Source organism: Apis dorsata, unplaced genomic scaffold (genome assembly GCF_000469605.1).
Source record: "Apis dorsata unplaced genomic scaffold, Apis dorsata 1.3 scaffold_220, whole genome shotgun sequence".
In the NCBI taxonomy this organism is placed as follows: Eukaryota; Metazoa; Arthropoda; class Insecta; order Hymenoptera; family Apidae; genus Apis; species Apis dorsata.
In genome coordinates, this window is record NW_006263502.1 from 225,921 (window position 1) to 243,322 (window position 17,402).

The following is a 17,402-nucleotide window of genomic DNA, read 5'->3' on the forward strand; positions in this document are numbered from 1 at the left end:
GAGAGGAAAGGGGAGGGGGAGAGGGAGAGGGAAAAAGGTAATGGAGGCGTCCCAGGTTGTCGTTCGCCAGATTCCTCGCTCGATCTGCACGGTTGCGGATGATCGTCATTGTCCCCCGGATCTGTACCGGACTCCCGAGTGCCCCTTCCTCCTCTCCCTCTCCCCCTCCCTCCTCCTCCCCCGAGTGGGGACTCGAATTTATTATTCGGCCGCGTGCTTCACGTCGGGCGCAGAAACAATAGGAAAACGAGGGTGGAAACGGGCCGGTCCGCGAACGTTCGAGGACCACTCCTGCTTGTCGATCTTCCCCCTCTCTCCCTCGCGAGTTTCCTCTCGTCGACCCCCCGCGAAGCTTGGAAGGAGGCATCGATACACGCGTCCCGATGATCGATATTCGTGGCCTATGAAATGGAAATAGATACCGATATTAGATAGATATTAATAAGTTTTTGAGGTTTTTTTGAAAAGGGGGAAGATTGGATCGGGCAATTATTGATTTGTAGTGATCGACACGAGTCTGATATACGATATTTTTGAGGAAGGAAAGAGACTTGCTGCGTGTGAATATTTGGAATATTGGTTTGATTTGGGTTCGTTGCGAGATTTGACAGAAGAGACGCGGTGGAGTCTGGAATTTTTTAGTGGATTGGAGAAGGGGAGAGGAGATTCTGTTGAGGACGATCGATCATTTCTTAGAGTAATCGATGCGGGTACGTGAATCTGGAATTCTTTGGAAGGGAAGGAAGGAGACTTGTGCATGTATTGTATGACAATCGATTGGAGCCTTATGGTATAATATAATGCATGTAGATCTGAAATATCTTTGATGGCTTCGAAGGGGGAAAGGAGGCGTTGCAGACGATTCGAACTCTATGGTTAATCGATGTGTGCGTATAAATCTATTTGGTAGAAAGAGGGTTGAGAAAAAGTTGGACAATCGATCGAAATATTAATCACAATGCGAGACTGGAATATATTTGGTGAATTTGTTGCAAAAGAGATCGATTGAAAGTAGGAGATACTTTGAAGTACGTAAAAATGATAAAAACGAGGAATTTATTAAAAAGCGTTCTGGCAAAAGGCGTCGCATTTAAATAGCCAAAAAAAAAGTAGAATAGAAAAAAACTGATTACTCGAATCTACAGCTCTCAACATAATTACCATTCCCTGGATTAAATAATTTTTTTTAGATTCTACCGAGAAATCCTCATTTGGCAGATATCCTAAAAACACGCCCGCGGTAACCACGTAATTACCCGAGTACTGGAAACCACCATCTACATTTACTACGACATTTTTTCCCCTGACAACTTCTCAAAGCTTTTTACGCGTTCTATACGAACATCTCGAATATATGTACAAAAAAAATGTGGAAAATAGAAAACGAACGAGACCCGCGCGCGTTTCGTATACGCGTTGCGACAGCCTCGATGTCAGCCTCGATGATCTCGAAGAACGCGAAAGAGAGGTTGGAATTTCACGTCGTTCTCTAACGTCATCTCCTTCTTGCTTTCTTTTTTCCTATTCCTTTTTTCTTTTTACTTGGACGGTAGAAGGTTGTGATCGACGAAGCGAGGGCGACTATCGCTTCGATAATCGAGATCCACCACGCCCTTTGCGACCTCCTGCTTTTACTTTTATTTTATTTTAACGACGGATTTTATGGTAACGGTTTATGTATCGAGAGAAAGCGAGAGATAATATAGAGTATCGAACTGGAAAGTATTCGTACGCGTCTTCTTTTTTTTCTTTTTTTTTTATCTTCCACGATGTGATACAATTGTTTGGGATGGGATGAGATATTCCTCGAATGCGTCGATATATCTTGCTTTCATTTACCAATGAAATTTCGTAAATGTAAGAGAATCTTATTAGCGAAGATCTGGAATTTACTATTCTTGATTTTGGATATTAGGAATATTTTGGATATTTCGTAGTTTAGATATCGAGTAATTTCAATTATCTTCTATTCTCGGACAATTTTTGATATTTTTATCAAAAAAAAAAAAAAAAACATCGATGTAATGTATCATACATTTGAACATTTAATCGACTTTATTATCCGACTTTATTATTATATATTTTAGATATTCATCCATTTTTAATACTCTTCGATACTCTTAATTCGTTAGTTTTGATCCGTAAAATCCTAAGTATCTATTAATTTAAATCCTTTGGAACTCGGTTAAATACCTTAACCCATTCGTTTCATTCGTTATTCCAGTCACAGGCCACAATCTCCCATCTAAAATCCTCAAACGTTTCCCACAATTCTTCCAACCGATCACTGAAACTCTTCCTCGTTCAACCAAGGAACGATCGGCCAATTCCAACTTCCACACCGATCTCCCCCTCCATTACAACGCGTAACATCAGTTCTCATCCAACAAGACCGATAATCCTACCGGAACGAACCAGAACTTGAAATCACCTGGGCTCCCCTGGATCGTGAGCCGGATGTATCTCGACCAATCGACCGGTTTCGAGCGCTTGGACATTGATATTCATTTATTTTCACAACCTTTTGCCGCGGAAAATGGCCAGCCAAATATAAATAGTAGACGAGGTAGGTGGCGTTGTAGTCATTTCGAGAAACGTGAGGTTATATGTCGAATTACTTTTACACAATTCTCAGTTCGATTGTGCAATTTCCATTTTTCCTTTATTTCTGATTCCTCTTGCTTCTCCCCCCTCCCTCTCTCTTTTTATTTTTTTTGGGAATTTTTTCGATTCGATTCGTTCGAACAAGAACGATTCGTCGAAATGTGAAACGGATATGACCAAAAGCTGTAGGAGCCAAATGGCGCTGTATCGTGAATTTTGCGAATTTCTTCGTCGAGCACGTAGTTAACGTTATCGCGTGTCTTTCCATTTTTGAAGCTCAAAATGATAGAATCGTGTAATTGTCTCTCTATTGTTCGTGTCGAGCACTGTGCGTAGAAACTGGACCAGTTTCGGACTAGTCTTTATTTTTTTTTTTTTAGAGGAAGTAAGGATATTTGAATGATATAATAGTACAATATAGTAATGGTCATTTAAGATTAATTAAATGTTTCATTTTTCTTTCGTTCAATTTGTAAGAAAGATTTAATAAATTTTGATATAAAATATATAATTTCTTCTAATAAATATATTTTAAATTTTAAAGTATAATTAAACTTTTCATGAAATTCAATACGATATAAAATTCTTGTAACTTGTAACAAAAATTAAAGGAATCCAAATTATTAATCTTTTATATATATTATATTCATATTGACGAGGAAATTTTCTACAATTACACGATTCTATATACTTTATTAAAATCCTAATTCGATTTAACTAACTAAACTTTAAAAAAACTTATCACTTTACATAAATCCAAAACGCACAAAGAATCAATATCGAATAATTTTCCCAACACCCATTAAAAAAATCCATTTCCACCACCATTTCGAATAATTATATAAATTTATTTCAACTTACCACTCTGTAAATACTCCAAAAACGAATAAAATTAAAGAATAAAATCTGCGACGAAATTTCTATATTCCTTCCGCACGTGTCGAATTCTCGAACGCGAATGACTCATATCAACGACGAATCTTACAACCGCGTATATAAAAACATATATATATAAACATATATAAAGCCATTTGTCGCGACTCGGTCGCGAGCCAAATCAAAATACGAAATATCGAAGCCTTCGATATTTATTTATCGTGTACTTTTACAATGACGGTCGACGCTCGCTTGTTGTTAAATTAATGATTAAACGAGTTTCACGAGCGGCGATATCGGCGTGCGCGCGCGTTACACGCCTACATGCGCGCAATAATCGACGACCGCGTTTTACGTGTGTGGGTGATTCGTAGAGGTTGTGTTTCGTTGCCGCGTTGTTTCGCACAACACCCTCTGTTCGAATACACGTTATGGGGATGGATTGGAAAAACATTTATCCGAATTATGTTCTCGCATTCATTTTTGTTACTTTTTGGTTTTCTTTCTTTTTTTTTTTTTTTTTTCCCTCCCCCGAATTTTCCCCTTGTAAAGGGGTTTTTGGTTTGGGGGGGCGGGGAGGAGGTAGGGATTTTTGGCTTTTTTTGTTTTTTTTTTTTTTTTTTTCCCTCCCCCGAATTTTCCCCTTGTAAAGGGGTTTTTGGTTTGGGGGGGCGGGGAGGAGGTAGGGATTTTTGGCTTTTTTTGTTTTTTTTTTTTTTTTTTTCTCTCTCTCCTGAATTTATCCCTTGTAACGTGATTTTTGGTTTCGATGATCGGGTACGAAGTAAGAATTGTTAGCTTTTTGTTATTTTTTTCTTTTTTTTTTTGTATTTATTTCTTGGAAGAAGTAATGATAAAAAGTTTATAATTGTTTATATTTTTGGATGCATAGCTCAATTGTATTCTGTAAAAATATAAATTCTTATTATTAATTAAATAATAATAAAAAATTCTTTTCTTACTTCGTTTGTTATTTTTTATTAACTTTTAGATTTGATGATATTAATTACAATTGAAAAATTACAATTAAAGAGTTATATTTTTATATGCACGATTTAAATAGATAGTTTATTTTTTATAGAAATAATGATTAGAATATAATGAGTTTTTATAGATTTTTTTTTGTAGAATTTTCCTTTTCGTCTTTCTTCTTTTTTTAAATTTTTCAGTAGCTAATTATTTAAAATTATATAAATTAAAAATGTTACTAATTATAAGTTATAATATAATATAGATATATTATAAATTTATATTTTTATACTTGTAAAAGAATAATATATGTGGAATTTTTTATTATGAAATTTTTTACTGTGAAAATAATAAAATGAGTCAAAGGAATTTTTGTCTTTAAAACTTTGACTTTTGTTTTTTTTTCTGGCTACATTGTTCGAGTAGTGATGAATTTAAAGTTAGTTTCATTTGTGATACGAAAGTTTTATACTGTTTACTTCGAATAACATTTTATTGTGTATTTTTTACATTCTTTCTTTTATGAAATATTTTCCCTTTTTCATGAAATAATAGTCGAATGAATTTCAGTAGAACTTGAGAACAAATTTTGATATTTCGATATACTTTTCATCATACTTTCAGCATCGAAAAATTGAAAAATATTTTATTCTCTCTGATAAAAGTTTCATCTTCGATTTTTATTTCTTTCCACTTTTTCAAATGTGAAAAGAATCCTAAAGTGAATTTTGACGTTTCAGAATATTTTGTCGTAAAAGGATTTCCCTGTTTCAATGATTTTTTTTTTTTTTTTATAACTATGACAATCAAAAACAATGAATTTCTTCTGATAAAAGTTCCAAACTTCTTTCAACAATAAAAAAACATTACGATGAATTTTTCATGCATCTAAAAATGTTAATTGCGAAAAGTTTCGTTTCTCTTTTAAACTTCTTCTTTTAATACCACACTTTTTAAACGATAAACACAAATTCTAGCACTTGAGAATTTTAATAAGAAAAATACACCGATGACAATTTCGCTCTCTTCTCAATTTATCTCTGTATTACTTTTCGTCCTCTTTATTCAAATAATTTTTTTTTCTCCCACAATGAAACGAATCAATTAATATGTATGCTCTTTGCCTTCGAGTTAATGGATGGTTTTAGCAGAATTTTAGAATAAAATTGAGAAAGTAGAGCGGATAATTGTAAAAAAATATTGATACTTTGAGTTTCATCAACGTTATTCGAGAATTGTGTTAAAAGAATATTTTCGTTCAGTTCTTGAAGATATCTTTGATCTATTGTCTTTATCTTTTTATTTTCAATCAAGAATTGAATTAAGAAAATGATAGCTTTTATACATATTTCACAAACATGTATAAATTGCATCAATGGCGATACATAATTTCGTAATTTTTTAATTAAAATAACTTATGCTTAAATTGAACAACAAGATTTAAGAAATTGAGATTTTGCGAAAATTCAAAATTAATTTGAAGCAAAGGGAGAAGTTTGGACCGAAAGTTTGGAATTCTTACTTGAAACGAACAGTTTAGACAAAAAACAAGTTTCAAAAGCTTGGCAGAATTCATTCACAAATTAAAACTTTCTGATCCACTTCTATTATACGAATGTCGGTCAAAATTCAAGCAAAAATCTTTATTTCGATTAAAGGCGGTTCGATTTCAGCTCAAATTAATCCTTTTTTAATTAATCGAGGATCAGTGAAACATAAAAACAAAATTCTTTTGCGAAAAAGATCAAAAGATTCTAAAAATTCGTTGCTCTTTGAACTCATTGTCGATTCTTTATATTTTGAAAATAATAAATTGTTAAAGATATTTCAAAAAGATTGTTAATTTTTATGACATTTCAATTGTTTATTATACGTACAAATAATTTTGAGAAAGAAATATAAATCTTTCGCAATAGAAAAAAGAAATTTTTAGAAAATTAAATTTCAAATTCAGGAACAAAAACAAAATCAGGAACAATTGTTACAGAATAAAATCAAACAAGTAGCAATAATTCCAATTTACGAATTTAATTATTTCTAAATAATAACAGATGGACGAAGTTACCATAAATTTCTTTCCAAAATATACTTTAAACATCTAATATTAATATAATCAATATGAAACAAATATTTTTATTAAATACTTTTCAATATTAAAACAATATCGAAACAAATATTTAACATGAAAAAAATTATCACAAAGAGAACTTATCGTTTGATTATTAAAAAAGGACCAAGAGATGTGAAAGATTTTTAAAAACAACCAAAAAAAAAATACAATCAAAATCAAAATTTCCATCTTATCAAAACAAATCCAAAAATATTATTAAATGCACTGTATCAAATTCCTATCTCATCAAAAGCAATAAATAAACTTTATAATCAAGATTGTTAATATTTCAAGGATGATCATCTGATTTAATTCAACCACGTTATAAACCTCTCTTCTTTCAAACATTCTCCATACTTTATTACCGATAAAATCGGCGAATTAATTTAACGATGACGATAGAACGGATTATCGTATCTGTGATAAATTAAAAGCCGTGGACAGTCGGCGAATGCAAATTAAGAACCGTAAATAAATCAGGGTGCTCGTTTTATGTTCTAACTAGCGCTAATTATAACTATCCTTTGGAGGCGGTCACACGATGTAATTAGATACGATCGCGTGAAGAGAAAGTATGCGTGTGTGTGTATATATGAGAAACAGAGAGAGAGAGAGGAAAGGGAGAACGATGGAAAAAAAGGAAAGGATGAGAAGCAGGAGAAAAAAAATTAACGCCCACAGAACGGACGTTCAGGGGTGCACTTTAGTTCGTTGAAAATGGGGATAAAGTGAAAACACACTTGCAACGAGTGAAATCGATGAATCGTATTCGATGTTTATTGTATTCCATTTTTGATATTATATACGATCCTGTGAATTGGAATTGTCAACTCTTTTGTGTCAGTTATATATACATATAATTCAACTCGCCCTTAAGCGTTTTTTAAAGCGTGTCGTAGGGAAATATTTGCTTTTCGAAGGTTCGAATGTTTTAAAGTCTTTTTTCTTCTTTTTTTATGTTTTCTTTCTTTTTTATGTTTTATCGTTTAAATCATTTTTAAACAGTTTTAAAAACTATAATTTAAGAGGAGAAATATTTCTTATTTTGGAAGCTTTGAATATTTTATCGGGTAATTAAAAATATTTCATTTGGGATTCTTTTTATATGATCTTTTAAGGTTTTCTTTTCTTAGGAAAATATTTAGGTTTTTATTATTTAAAAAGTTTCCTTTTCATTTTATAGCAAAGAAGAGCAACGCGAGAAAAGTAGAAAATTTTTTCCAAGAAAAAAAATTATGAGTATTGATTCTATATTAAAAGTGAAAATTTAAGAAAAGTGAGTTGTACTGAATTAAAAGGAAATTGTGTTTTCACATTCTTATCACATTTTATCGTTTTCTATTACAAGATTTTCATAACTTTTAGAAAATCATAAAGAATATAAATTCTTTTCGATTTTTATGATTTTCTTAACTTGAATTCTTCACGAGTTTTTGGACAATAATTATCATTCGTAAATATAGCACAGACATTCCTAAGGATGTTTCCAGGTTTAATGGCCATTCTAACAACTTTCTGAGCATTACAAAAGCTCCTTTCAACATAAATGTTAATTACCCATTAACGCGTACTCGGGTCTTCTCCTTAAATATTCTCTCTCGTTAATACCATTTTTTTTTTCTTCAAAGAAAGTGTTCTAGATTTTTAGAAATCGTCTGTTAACTTCGAAATCCGTTACATCATCCTCTTACGATTATTGAAAACTCGAAAATTAAAAGGAATTTTCACAAATTTCATTGCACGATTCCAAAAAAAAAAAAAACGAGATAAATCTTCGAAGAAAAATTACAAATTACAAATACAAAAAAATTAAAATTACAAATACAAAAGAACTCTGCAAATTTTCTTTTTCCACAATTTAAAAAAAAGAAAAAATACAGAAACTTTCAGAGATTCATCTAATTTTCGAGAATTTCGTTACGAGTTTCGGTATCTTTCAATTGAATCTGGAAAAGGAAAAACACGCCATTCAAAAATCTTTGCAAAGTTTTTGGATACGAGTAACTCTATGGATGTATTTAATGTTGCCTTCAAGGGACGATGAACGAAAACGTTGAAAACGAGATCGGCCAGGTGGAAAGAGTTCGTCGAAAGTTCACTCGACCGATAAGAACGATGCGACTGTGAATTTCGCGGTCGACAGGAGAGAACAAGTCGACGATTATTCGATTATCGTTTTAACTTTCATGCCGACTTGATAAGCTTTCACCGTCAGCTTGTCATTCAGACTTTTTGGATCCTCGAGTTTTCGCGCAGAGCACTTCCGGTGGAGACTACATCTTCTTTCTAATCGAGAAGAGATAAGAATTTCGAGAAGGAGATTGGATTTGATTGCTATTTGCCTTACGTGCTTTCTTCTTCCTCTTCGACTCGAGGAGACTCGATAAAGAGAGAACATGCATTCCTGATTAGTTGGAAATAGAAAAATCAATGAGGGAATGGAATTTGTTCGTTTCTTCTATGTAAGAATTAAAAGTGGAAAAATAAAATTTTGTAGAAAAAAATTTAATTTTGCGTACAATTCAAAATTAGTTTGGAATTAATTGGTTATGGATCAGAGTTAGTTTTATGAGTTGATATAAATTGGTATTAAAATAATTGAAATTTTGTCTATAATTTAAATTATAGAAAACACGTTTGATGCTACTAATACGATTATTAGGAATATTTGAAAAATGTGAACAATCATTCTAATTCATTCAATTTTCTTCTTTTGTTTAAAACTTAACTTTTGAACTTTATTCTGTATTCTATAAAAATTTGTTAACGTAATCAAGAAGAATAATTTATATCCCATTTTTCTATTCGTACATCTCATTAATCAAGGAATGACATTAACCACAAAAACCACGAACGAACTATAAAAATTAGGATGTTAAATCACGACTTCCATTTGTCCATTTTCGAGACAACGAAATTTGTAATAAAAAATTCTAGAATTACAAAAAAAAATATACATTTACATCCCCTCGGTCCACAATCATAATATCCGATCTAACCCCTTAGAAATTCCTCCTCAAGCTCGCTTCTCTCAAGAAAAGAATTACCCCTTACCGTTCCAAAGAAAATCCCCCGTGTGCGATTAACTCCCCTCGTCTTCTAATTCCTCCAACCTGTCCCAGCCGATGAAATTAATCGAGGCCGATAACCTAGCCGGTGGAATAATCGCGAAAATTCAACCCTTCCTCCCTCTCAGAAGAAAAAGCTCCCTCGCAAATATTAATTCCCTCCCTCCCCCGACTTCCTCTCGTATCATTCGTTCCTCTTTCCCCTCTCCATGTGCTCCACGATACAAAACGATCCGGGAAACGCTCTGCGAAGAGCGTGTACAACTTGTACTCTCTCCCTTTCTCTCTCTCTCTCTCTCTCTCTCCCACCACCATCGAACAAACTGAACGGAAACGCGAAACGAAATTTCGAGGAAAAAGCCGCGACCTCGTCGCCCGCGTTCATATACACCGTGCATGGAAGGTAAAAATAACCGGGGACCGATTCCCCCTCCCCCCCTCCCCCCGTCGGCAGGAAAATCGTGTCGTATCGGTGGCGGTACGGAAAAGAAATCGGTGCCGATACCGGTGAAAATTCGCTCGAATAACCACGGCGAAACAGATGCGGGAAACGACACGGGATCGAACGAATACGAGACCATGCACCCTCCCCTCCCCCGCCGAAAAAAGCGAGCGTACGGATGGAGAGAAGAGAGGAAGGGAGAGAGGGGAGAGTACGCGGTGAAAACGCGGCATTGTGCCGGTTACCTGGAACGACGTGTACTCACAATCGTTCATAATTACGAGCGCGGCGCGGTTCCTAACAAGAAGCATTATATTCGTTGGAAGTATAATACAGTGGAAGGGGGGAGGAGAGATGGTATGGATGATACGAAGGATATACCACGCGTGCTCTTTTTTTTTTTTATTCCTGCTTTGTAGTTTATTCGTCTCTGCTCGTTTTTTGCGCGATAACTGTTTTGATATTCGTGGCCGAAATATATTCGTGGTCGTTCGATTGCGATAAGAAATGTTGTTCGTGGAAAGTGGGGAAGTGATTTAGAAGTTTTTCAAGGAGGAAGAAATTGTTTTTCTCCCTTTTTTCTTTTCTCGAATTATTGGATTATGTTATTGTTTTTGAATATTGAGAGTATTCGTGATTGTAGTTGTAGTTGAATATCAAAAGTGTTCAGTAGTGGAATTTTGAAGGGAGGGGAATTGTTTTTTCTTGAATTATTGTGGTATAATAAGAAGTGATGGGAATAGGAAGTATTTATGATTATGAAATGGGAAATAATTTGTGATTAATCGTGGTAGAAAATATTTTTACTTAAAATAGTTAAAATAGTAAAAAGTAATTCGTGATTCTGAAAGGAAATTGTTTTTTTTTTTTTTTTTAATTATTGGAGTGTATTATAATAAAATAGAAATCGTAGATATTGGATAATCATATGTTGTTCATTTCTGCATTCATATAGTTTATTTATGCTATGACTTGAATAAAGATTACCAATATTCTTATTCCATTTTAGCTTTAATTGTATAATATTTTTTTCAATTTAATTATTTAATATTTTTTTCCAATTCTACGTACGCGTAAAAGGCATGTTCACTTCTAACGAGATACAAGTTGAATTTTCAAAGTACAAGTTACAATCACAACATCAGAATACACAGAATACATACTAGATTCGTGATTCTGCGATTTCTCGGTACGCTGCGCGTCAAATTAATGAAGAGCAGTTGATTATTTAAGTAGGACGTGGTTATTAATGAGCGAAGGCACCGCAAATTATTCAGATTTGGAAATGATCACGAGTTCATTTGAGAAATTAATTGTTAATATCAACCACAATAAATTTAACAATAAGTTGAATAATTTGAATTGATAAAAATATTAATAGGCCAGATTGTATCGTACTAATTTAAAAGAATATAATTTAAAAAATATTAAACATCCCAATAAATATTCTAAACTTTAAGACTTCAAACACGATAATAAAAATAAAAAAATAGCCAAAGAAAAAAAGAATAAATAAACTTCATTATAATCTAAATATCTTACAACAAAGAAAACTCCATATAATTATTACACACGTTACAAAGATCTAAACTAAATTCAAGAATATCGTGTTTCACGAACGAGCGCACTGCATCAAATAACTTAATAAAAACCAAACCAAAACTGCATGAAAATACTAAAGCCTTTCTCGACAGACAGAAAGAAGAATTGGAAGCAAGGAGGAAAAAACTCAAAACGAAATATAGAGAGCGTGTGTATGTGAGAGAGATTGCTACCCGACACCGATTTCGAGAACGACTTCCGCTACCATCGATGACGACGTCCGCTTTTAACCGGAACCCAATTATCCGGGTTATAATTGCTTCAATTATTCGGCTCGTTGCAAAGGACTATGACTTCGTTATACCGGATATAAAAAGGCCGCGAAGGGTGGCGTAATTAAAAATTACGAGGCGTGCGAAAATCATCGTGAATATCGCCACCCGGTCTCTGCCGGTTAAGGGCGAGGGAATTGAAGGTGGTAGATAAGGGAACGATGCCTGGAGCGATGGCGTGTGTACACACCAGAGCTCGTCCCCTCGTAAAATCGTCGCGAAACGTGAGATAAGAGTTAACTGCCCCCCTGTCCCCTCGGTGACGTTTTGCTAATCCGTTGGAAGGGACGGTGGCCGAGGAGGACTCGTAAGGAAGAATTCTTTGGGACTTTTGGGACTAATGGCGACCGACCAGAAGATGCTGTAAAAGTTAAACGAAATGGCTGCCATGCGCTTTTATTCGCGATCTTTCGGGGGAGGAATTAAGTTAACTTTTGGGGATTTTTCGGTAGGAGGGTTGGATCGAAATCGAGTCAAATTTTGCACTATCCTGTGGATTGTAATGGTTTCTTTTTTTTCCAAATAGTTTTTTGGGAATGAACTGTAATTTAATTTTCTAATCTAGGAATTTCTGACTTGTGACGTTAAGATAATAAAGTAATAAGATGGATATTATTAAGGATAATATCTTATGATTTTTATATTTTTTTTTCTGAATATGTATATAATGAATTTTGCTTAATTTTACGTATGTAAATTAAATGAATTTCGATATACGTTTTGTCCATATATTTTAATATTTATTAATTCTTGCAATACTAAGAAATGTTTACTGTAACTGCTAGTTATTCTTTGACACATTGGATCGTTGTTGGAATTGCAAGACTAGAAACACAGTTTAGTTTGGAACAGGAGAAAACATTTCTGCTCTGAAAGTAAATTGGGGACCGGAAGCTTGGTGTACAAACAGTAGCTTGTTTACTTACCTACTAGAGATGTGTTCTAAAGCAAAAGGAGCTTTTTAAAGAGCCTTAAAATTAGAAATGTGCTCGGGTCAAGCATGATCTATATATATATATATATTATATATCAGACTACAAAAATACTAATATTATTAACTATTTTGAATAAAAAATTTGTATAATTATTATAATATTAATTTTTTTAACACAGTATATATTCATATATAAAAATCATCATCCGTGTAAATTAATTTAGAAATATCATTATCTTACATTTTTTAAATAATATTTTTTATTATAAAATTAATAAAATCTTTCGAAAGCAGTGATATCTTTCAAATAACGAAATCTGAAATAAATCCGTTTATTTCAACAGTATAGAAAATATAACCTCGTATCATCACCTATACTACAAACTCTCACACAATAAGTAATACATAATACATGATGCACAACCAATATTTCATAAACCATGTTCGAACGTAACAAACGAAACGATTCCACCTTCGAAATCGTTCGTTATTTGCTCGACAAAATCTCAATCTCCCTTCGGTGCAAAAACGATGCACACGTGCAACTTTTTGCTGCGATCGTATATATATCTATCTTTGTTCTTCCAATTAACGAAACGAAGACGGACACACGTATAACAGAAGAAAAGCATGCTCTCGAGTCTTAAATCTTCCAATTTTCCGGAAACACAAAGATGTACCGTCACAATTGGATCACAATTCTACGAAACAATTCACCCAAAGGTGGTGGCACGTCTTTGTTCGTGGAAATGAGAAATTTATCCGATGCGTAACGGGGCAAAATTAATCAATCGCCGATATTGCGAAGCAACCGTGCCGGGAATCGAGATCCTTTGTGAATTATCGTCCCTTGTGAATGGATGTGACAACGTACGGATGCATACATTACAAATTCTCGAATAGCCTCGATAGACTGATAGTCGTTAGCATGGAGCTAGCCAATCGAGAACATCGAATTCGTCTCGATTTTTTCGACCTTCGATTTCTGTTGTTTGAGATTCGTCGAGAAAATTGAAAATTGTCGAAAAAATATTTATGTGATCTCAATGATTTTGAAATGTGTTTCATTTCTGATTTTGCTCATTTATAACATTCTATTTTCGCGTTAAATCATCGTTGTTATCGTGTCATCAAAATTTAACTAAACTAAATAATAATTTAATATGCATTTATATTTAAAGCATTCAAATTATGAGAGAAGAAATTAAATGTACGACACTAACTTGCACGTGAAAATTTCATAGCTATTTTTAGTTAGGATCATTGAAATTTAGGCGAGGATATATTTTTTCAATTTTACTTAAAAATCTTATTATTTTCTCTCTGGTTTTATTATTGTCTCTTTTCTTTTTTTCTCTCTCTTTTTATTTCTTATTACGCTTTAAAAAAAAACGCATTGTCGAGGTAAACGAGCAATGTTCTTATAACGCGAAGCCCCAGATTCTTTTCTCCTGCGAAAAAGAATCTGAATTTTCCTTACATTTTTTTTTTCTTTTCTTTTCTCTTCTCTTCTTACGACGTAATGAAAAATCAATTGAGCGTACTAGACTCAATTATCTTATTAATGTTATCGTTATTTTTAAGAGAAAGAGATTGGGAATTGTGAATTTGCAGCTGCTTCTGTATAAGAATTGATATATTATACTAATATTTCAAATTTGTACATTTATTTTTTAATATTGTATATTTGTTTCATTTATATTTTATTTTTATTTTATCGTATTTTTTATATTGTTATACATTAACTCTCGACAATATTTACCATATCTTTTTTTTATCACAGATAACATCTGTAAATCCATTTCGTTCACTTTAAATTTGTTTCAAAAATGTAGAGAAAATTAAAAAATTTTTATTGACATCTCTCTTTCATTCTAATAATAATTTTCAAATTTATATCTCAAAAATTTTCTTCAATAACAAAATAATAAATCAAAATAAAATAATCAAGATATAATAAAAATTTAATTTTCATTTCCATCCAAATATATGTTAGAGGAAATTATGAAAATATTAATTGTCACTTCAAAATTTGATTAAAATTCCTCGTAATAATTCGATAGAAAATCAATTATAAATTCTCAAACTTTAAACACACGATTCATGATCATGAGTTCGAATAATGAAATAAAGGACTAGCATCACGGAATAAAATTAATTTCAATTTTCTTCATTCTCTTTTATTTGCACCCTCATCCGTAAACATTGTATTTCGCAAAAATTGAATTGACGCTCATGAATATCTGGCATGAGAATAAATCGTGTACAATATCGAACGATACCTATCCTATCTGAAGTAGGCCTATATTTATCTTGGATACTTTGATTGATGAATGAGAAATGATTGTTAAAAAACATGGAATTTTTTTTTTTTAGAATAAAAATAAGAAAAAAAGATATGGAATTTTTCAACAATTTTTAAAAAAATTTATTTTTTTCAGTGCACGTTTACCTTTTTGTTTTTAACTTTATAAAATGTTACGAAATAAAAAATTGCGAATATACAATTATAAATATTATTACAAATAAAATAAAAGTTAATAGTAATTCACATTGTTGCATTTGTGTGACAAATAATTATATAAATTTCGTATCGTAATACTTTGAATAAAGACACGAAAATCGGATATCCTATTTGGAAATTATCCTCAACAAAATATGGTAGAAAAAATATAAAAACCCGTATGATACGTTCACGGAAAAATCTCATTACTTTGAACGCATCTGTGATGTTTCGAGATGAAAGGGGGAACCCGACATCGTCCAAAAATTGCAATTTTTCAAACGGAAGATCGCGACGCCAGAAAATCGAGTCATGTCTCGAGAGTGTCCCGTGTAATTATGATATTTTTCTCATTTCGAAACCGCGCAGAATGTTTTACCATCGTTGCCAACAGACGTAACCACGTGCGTACTCCAACTTCGTTTCAACGAGAAGTTTATTTCTCGCATGACGTGAGAGTCGAGCGTTCATGTTTTTTAAGTATAACGAGAAATACCGAAAAAGAAGTTTTTAAATTGCCAGAGAGAAATTTCTGATAATTTTATGAATTCTAATTTGATTCCTCGCCTCCATCTCCCTTTCCCAATTGCTTAATAAATATCTACAAATCTCTGTATTATTTTGGAACTCTGTATTATTTTGCTCTAAAAAATAAATAAATAAATAAACCGAGATAATCCAACATCGAGAAATCCGTTTTAAAATTTTCAGAATTCAAAAAAATAATCCAAAGACAATTTCAATTATATTAATTCAAACACAAACAAACAAGAGATATTTTCAGACTTATACCACACTTGTAGTCTAAAAGAACGTTAAAAAGGAAAGAAAAAGAGATGGAAAAAAACTGAAACAATTCCAACGCATCAAACTCACTTATTATTCAGACTTATTACAGCCCCTCGTTCCTTCGTTAATTAATAGGCAGTCGGGAGGTAGGGTGGTACCCCAGAGAGTGGTGATCATTGTGATCAGCAATCTCGTTACACGAGCGCGGTTATTCCTTCATTGTCGTGATTACTGGTCCTCCCACATTGTCATTCCGCAGTGGCGTTACAATCATGCACTCCCCTCCGTTGGCACGGAATGCACGAGAGTGGTAATTTTAAGCAGAGGCGAACGGATATAATGGATATCCTTTCAGAGCCGTCCCTCCCTCTCTTTATTTTCAACCGTTCGTCCTCCCTGTGGAGGACCAGACGACGATGCCTCGTCTCCGCGCCTCGGGAGGACGGATGGCTGCACCTTGACCGTAATTAGCTTTAATTTTTTAATCGACGTGGGACACTGTCACTCGTACCCCTCTTTGAGTCGAGTAAACGCATGCCACGATGATGGATGGCGCTCGAGTTGTTAGTTAGGTTGACGAAGATCGGTTGTGTTTTTCTTGCCTTTCATACGGATTGAAATTCGTAACTCGACTGTGAAATTATAGAATAGTGTAGAAAATAGAAATTTGACGCGTTGTTTTTATCCTTTGATATCGTTGATGAGATTGTTATTAAAAAAGAACAGGTTATTAAAAGGAGGGTTAAATATTAATTTTATTTGTTTAATGAATTTAAAAAAAAATTATGAATTTCTTTTTTTATCTTTGATATATGTATTCATAGGTGCAGTTTATCATACTTTAAGCGGTTTGATATGATTAATGATCTATCGTATTTATCGCATAGAATTGGTTTTTTATCAGAGGATAAAAATGGTTAAATAATTATAGTTTAGAAAATAGCTAATTGATTTTCTGTTTTGAAAATCATTGTTCATTTTTATTCCATTATGTTATTTAATTTATTTTTATTGAAAAGTGTTTAAAAATTAATTTATTTTTTTAAAAATTCCAAAATTCGTTTCGATAAAGAAATGATTAAAAATTTCTGCAATATAAAATTTTATAATATTTCTTAATGAATTTTTTTTCTTTATTTTCTTTTATGAACTTTATATCGTATCATACATACAGTTTTTTTTATTCTTTATATTGTTACAGTCTCTTCCTAAAATCTTTCGTTTTTTTTTTTT

At 32.7% G+C, this 17,402-nt stretch overlaps 1 protein-coding gene and 1 long non-coding RNA gene across 2 annotated transcripts in view; one reads left to right on the forward strand and one right to left on the reverse strand.

Annotated features, from left to right (window-relative positions):
- Nucleotides 1-12,814, reverse strand: part of LOC116185574 — a 17,484-nt gene extending 4,670 nt beyond the window's left edge. The window contains exons 1-2 of the long non-coding RNA XR_004150425.1: nucleotides 12,804-12,814; nucleotides 10,213-10,218 (exon numbers count right to left, since the gene is read on the reverse strand). This is a non-coding gene — a long non-coding RNA (uncharacterized LOC116185574). The remainder of the gene's footprint in view (nucleotides 1-10,212; nucleotides 10,219-12,803) is intronic.
- Nucleotides 1-17,402, forward strand: part of LOC102673647 — an 80,927-nt gene that overhangs the window by 33,333 nt on the left and 30,192 nt on the right. The window lies entirely within an intron of this gene.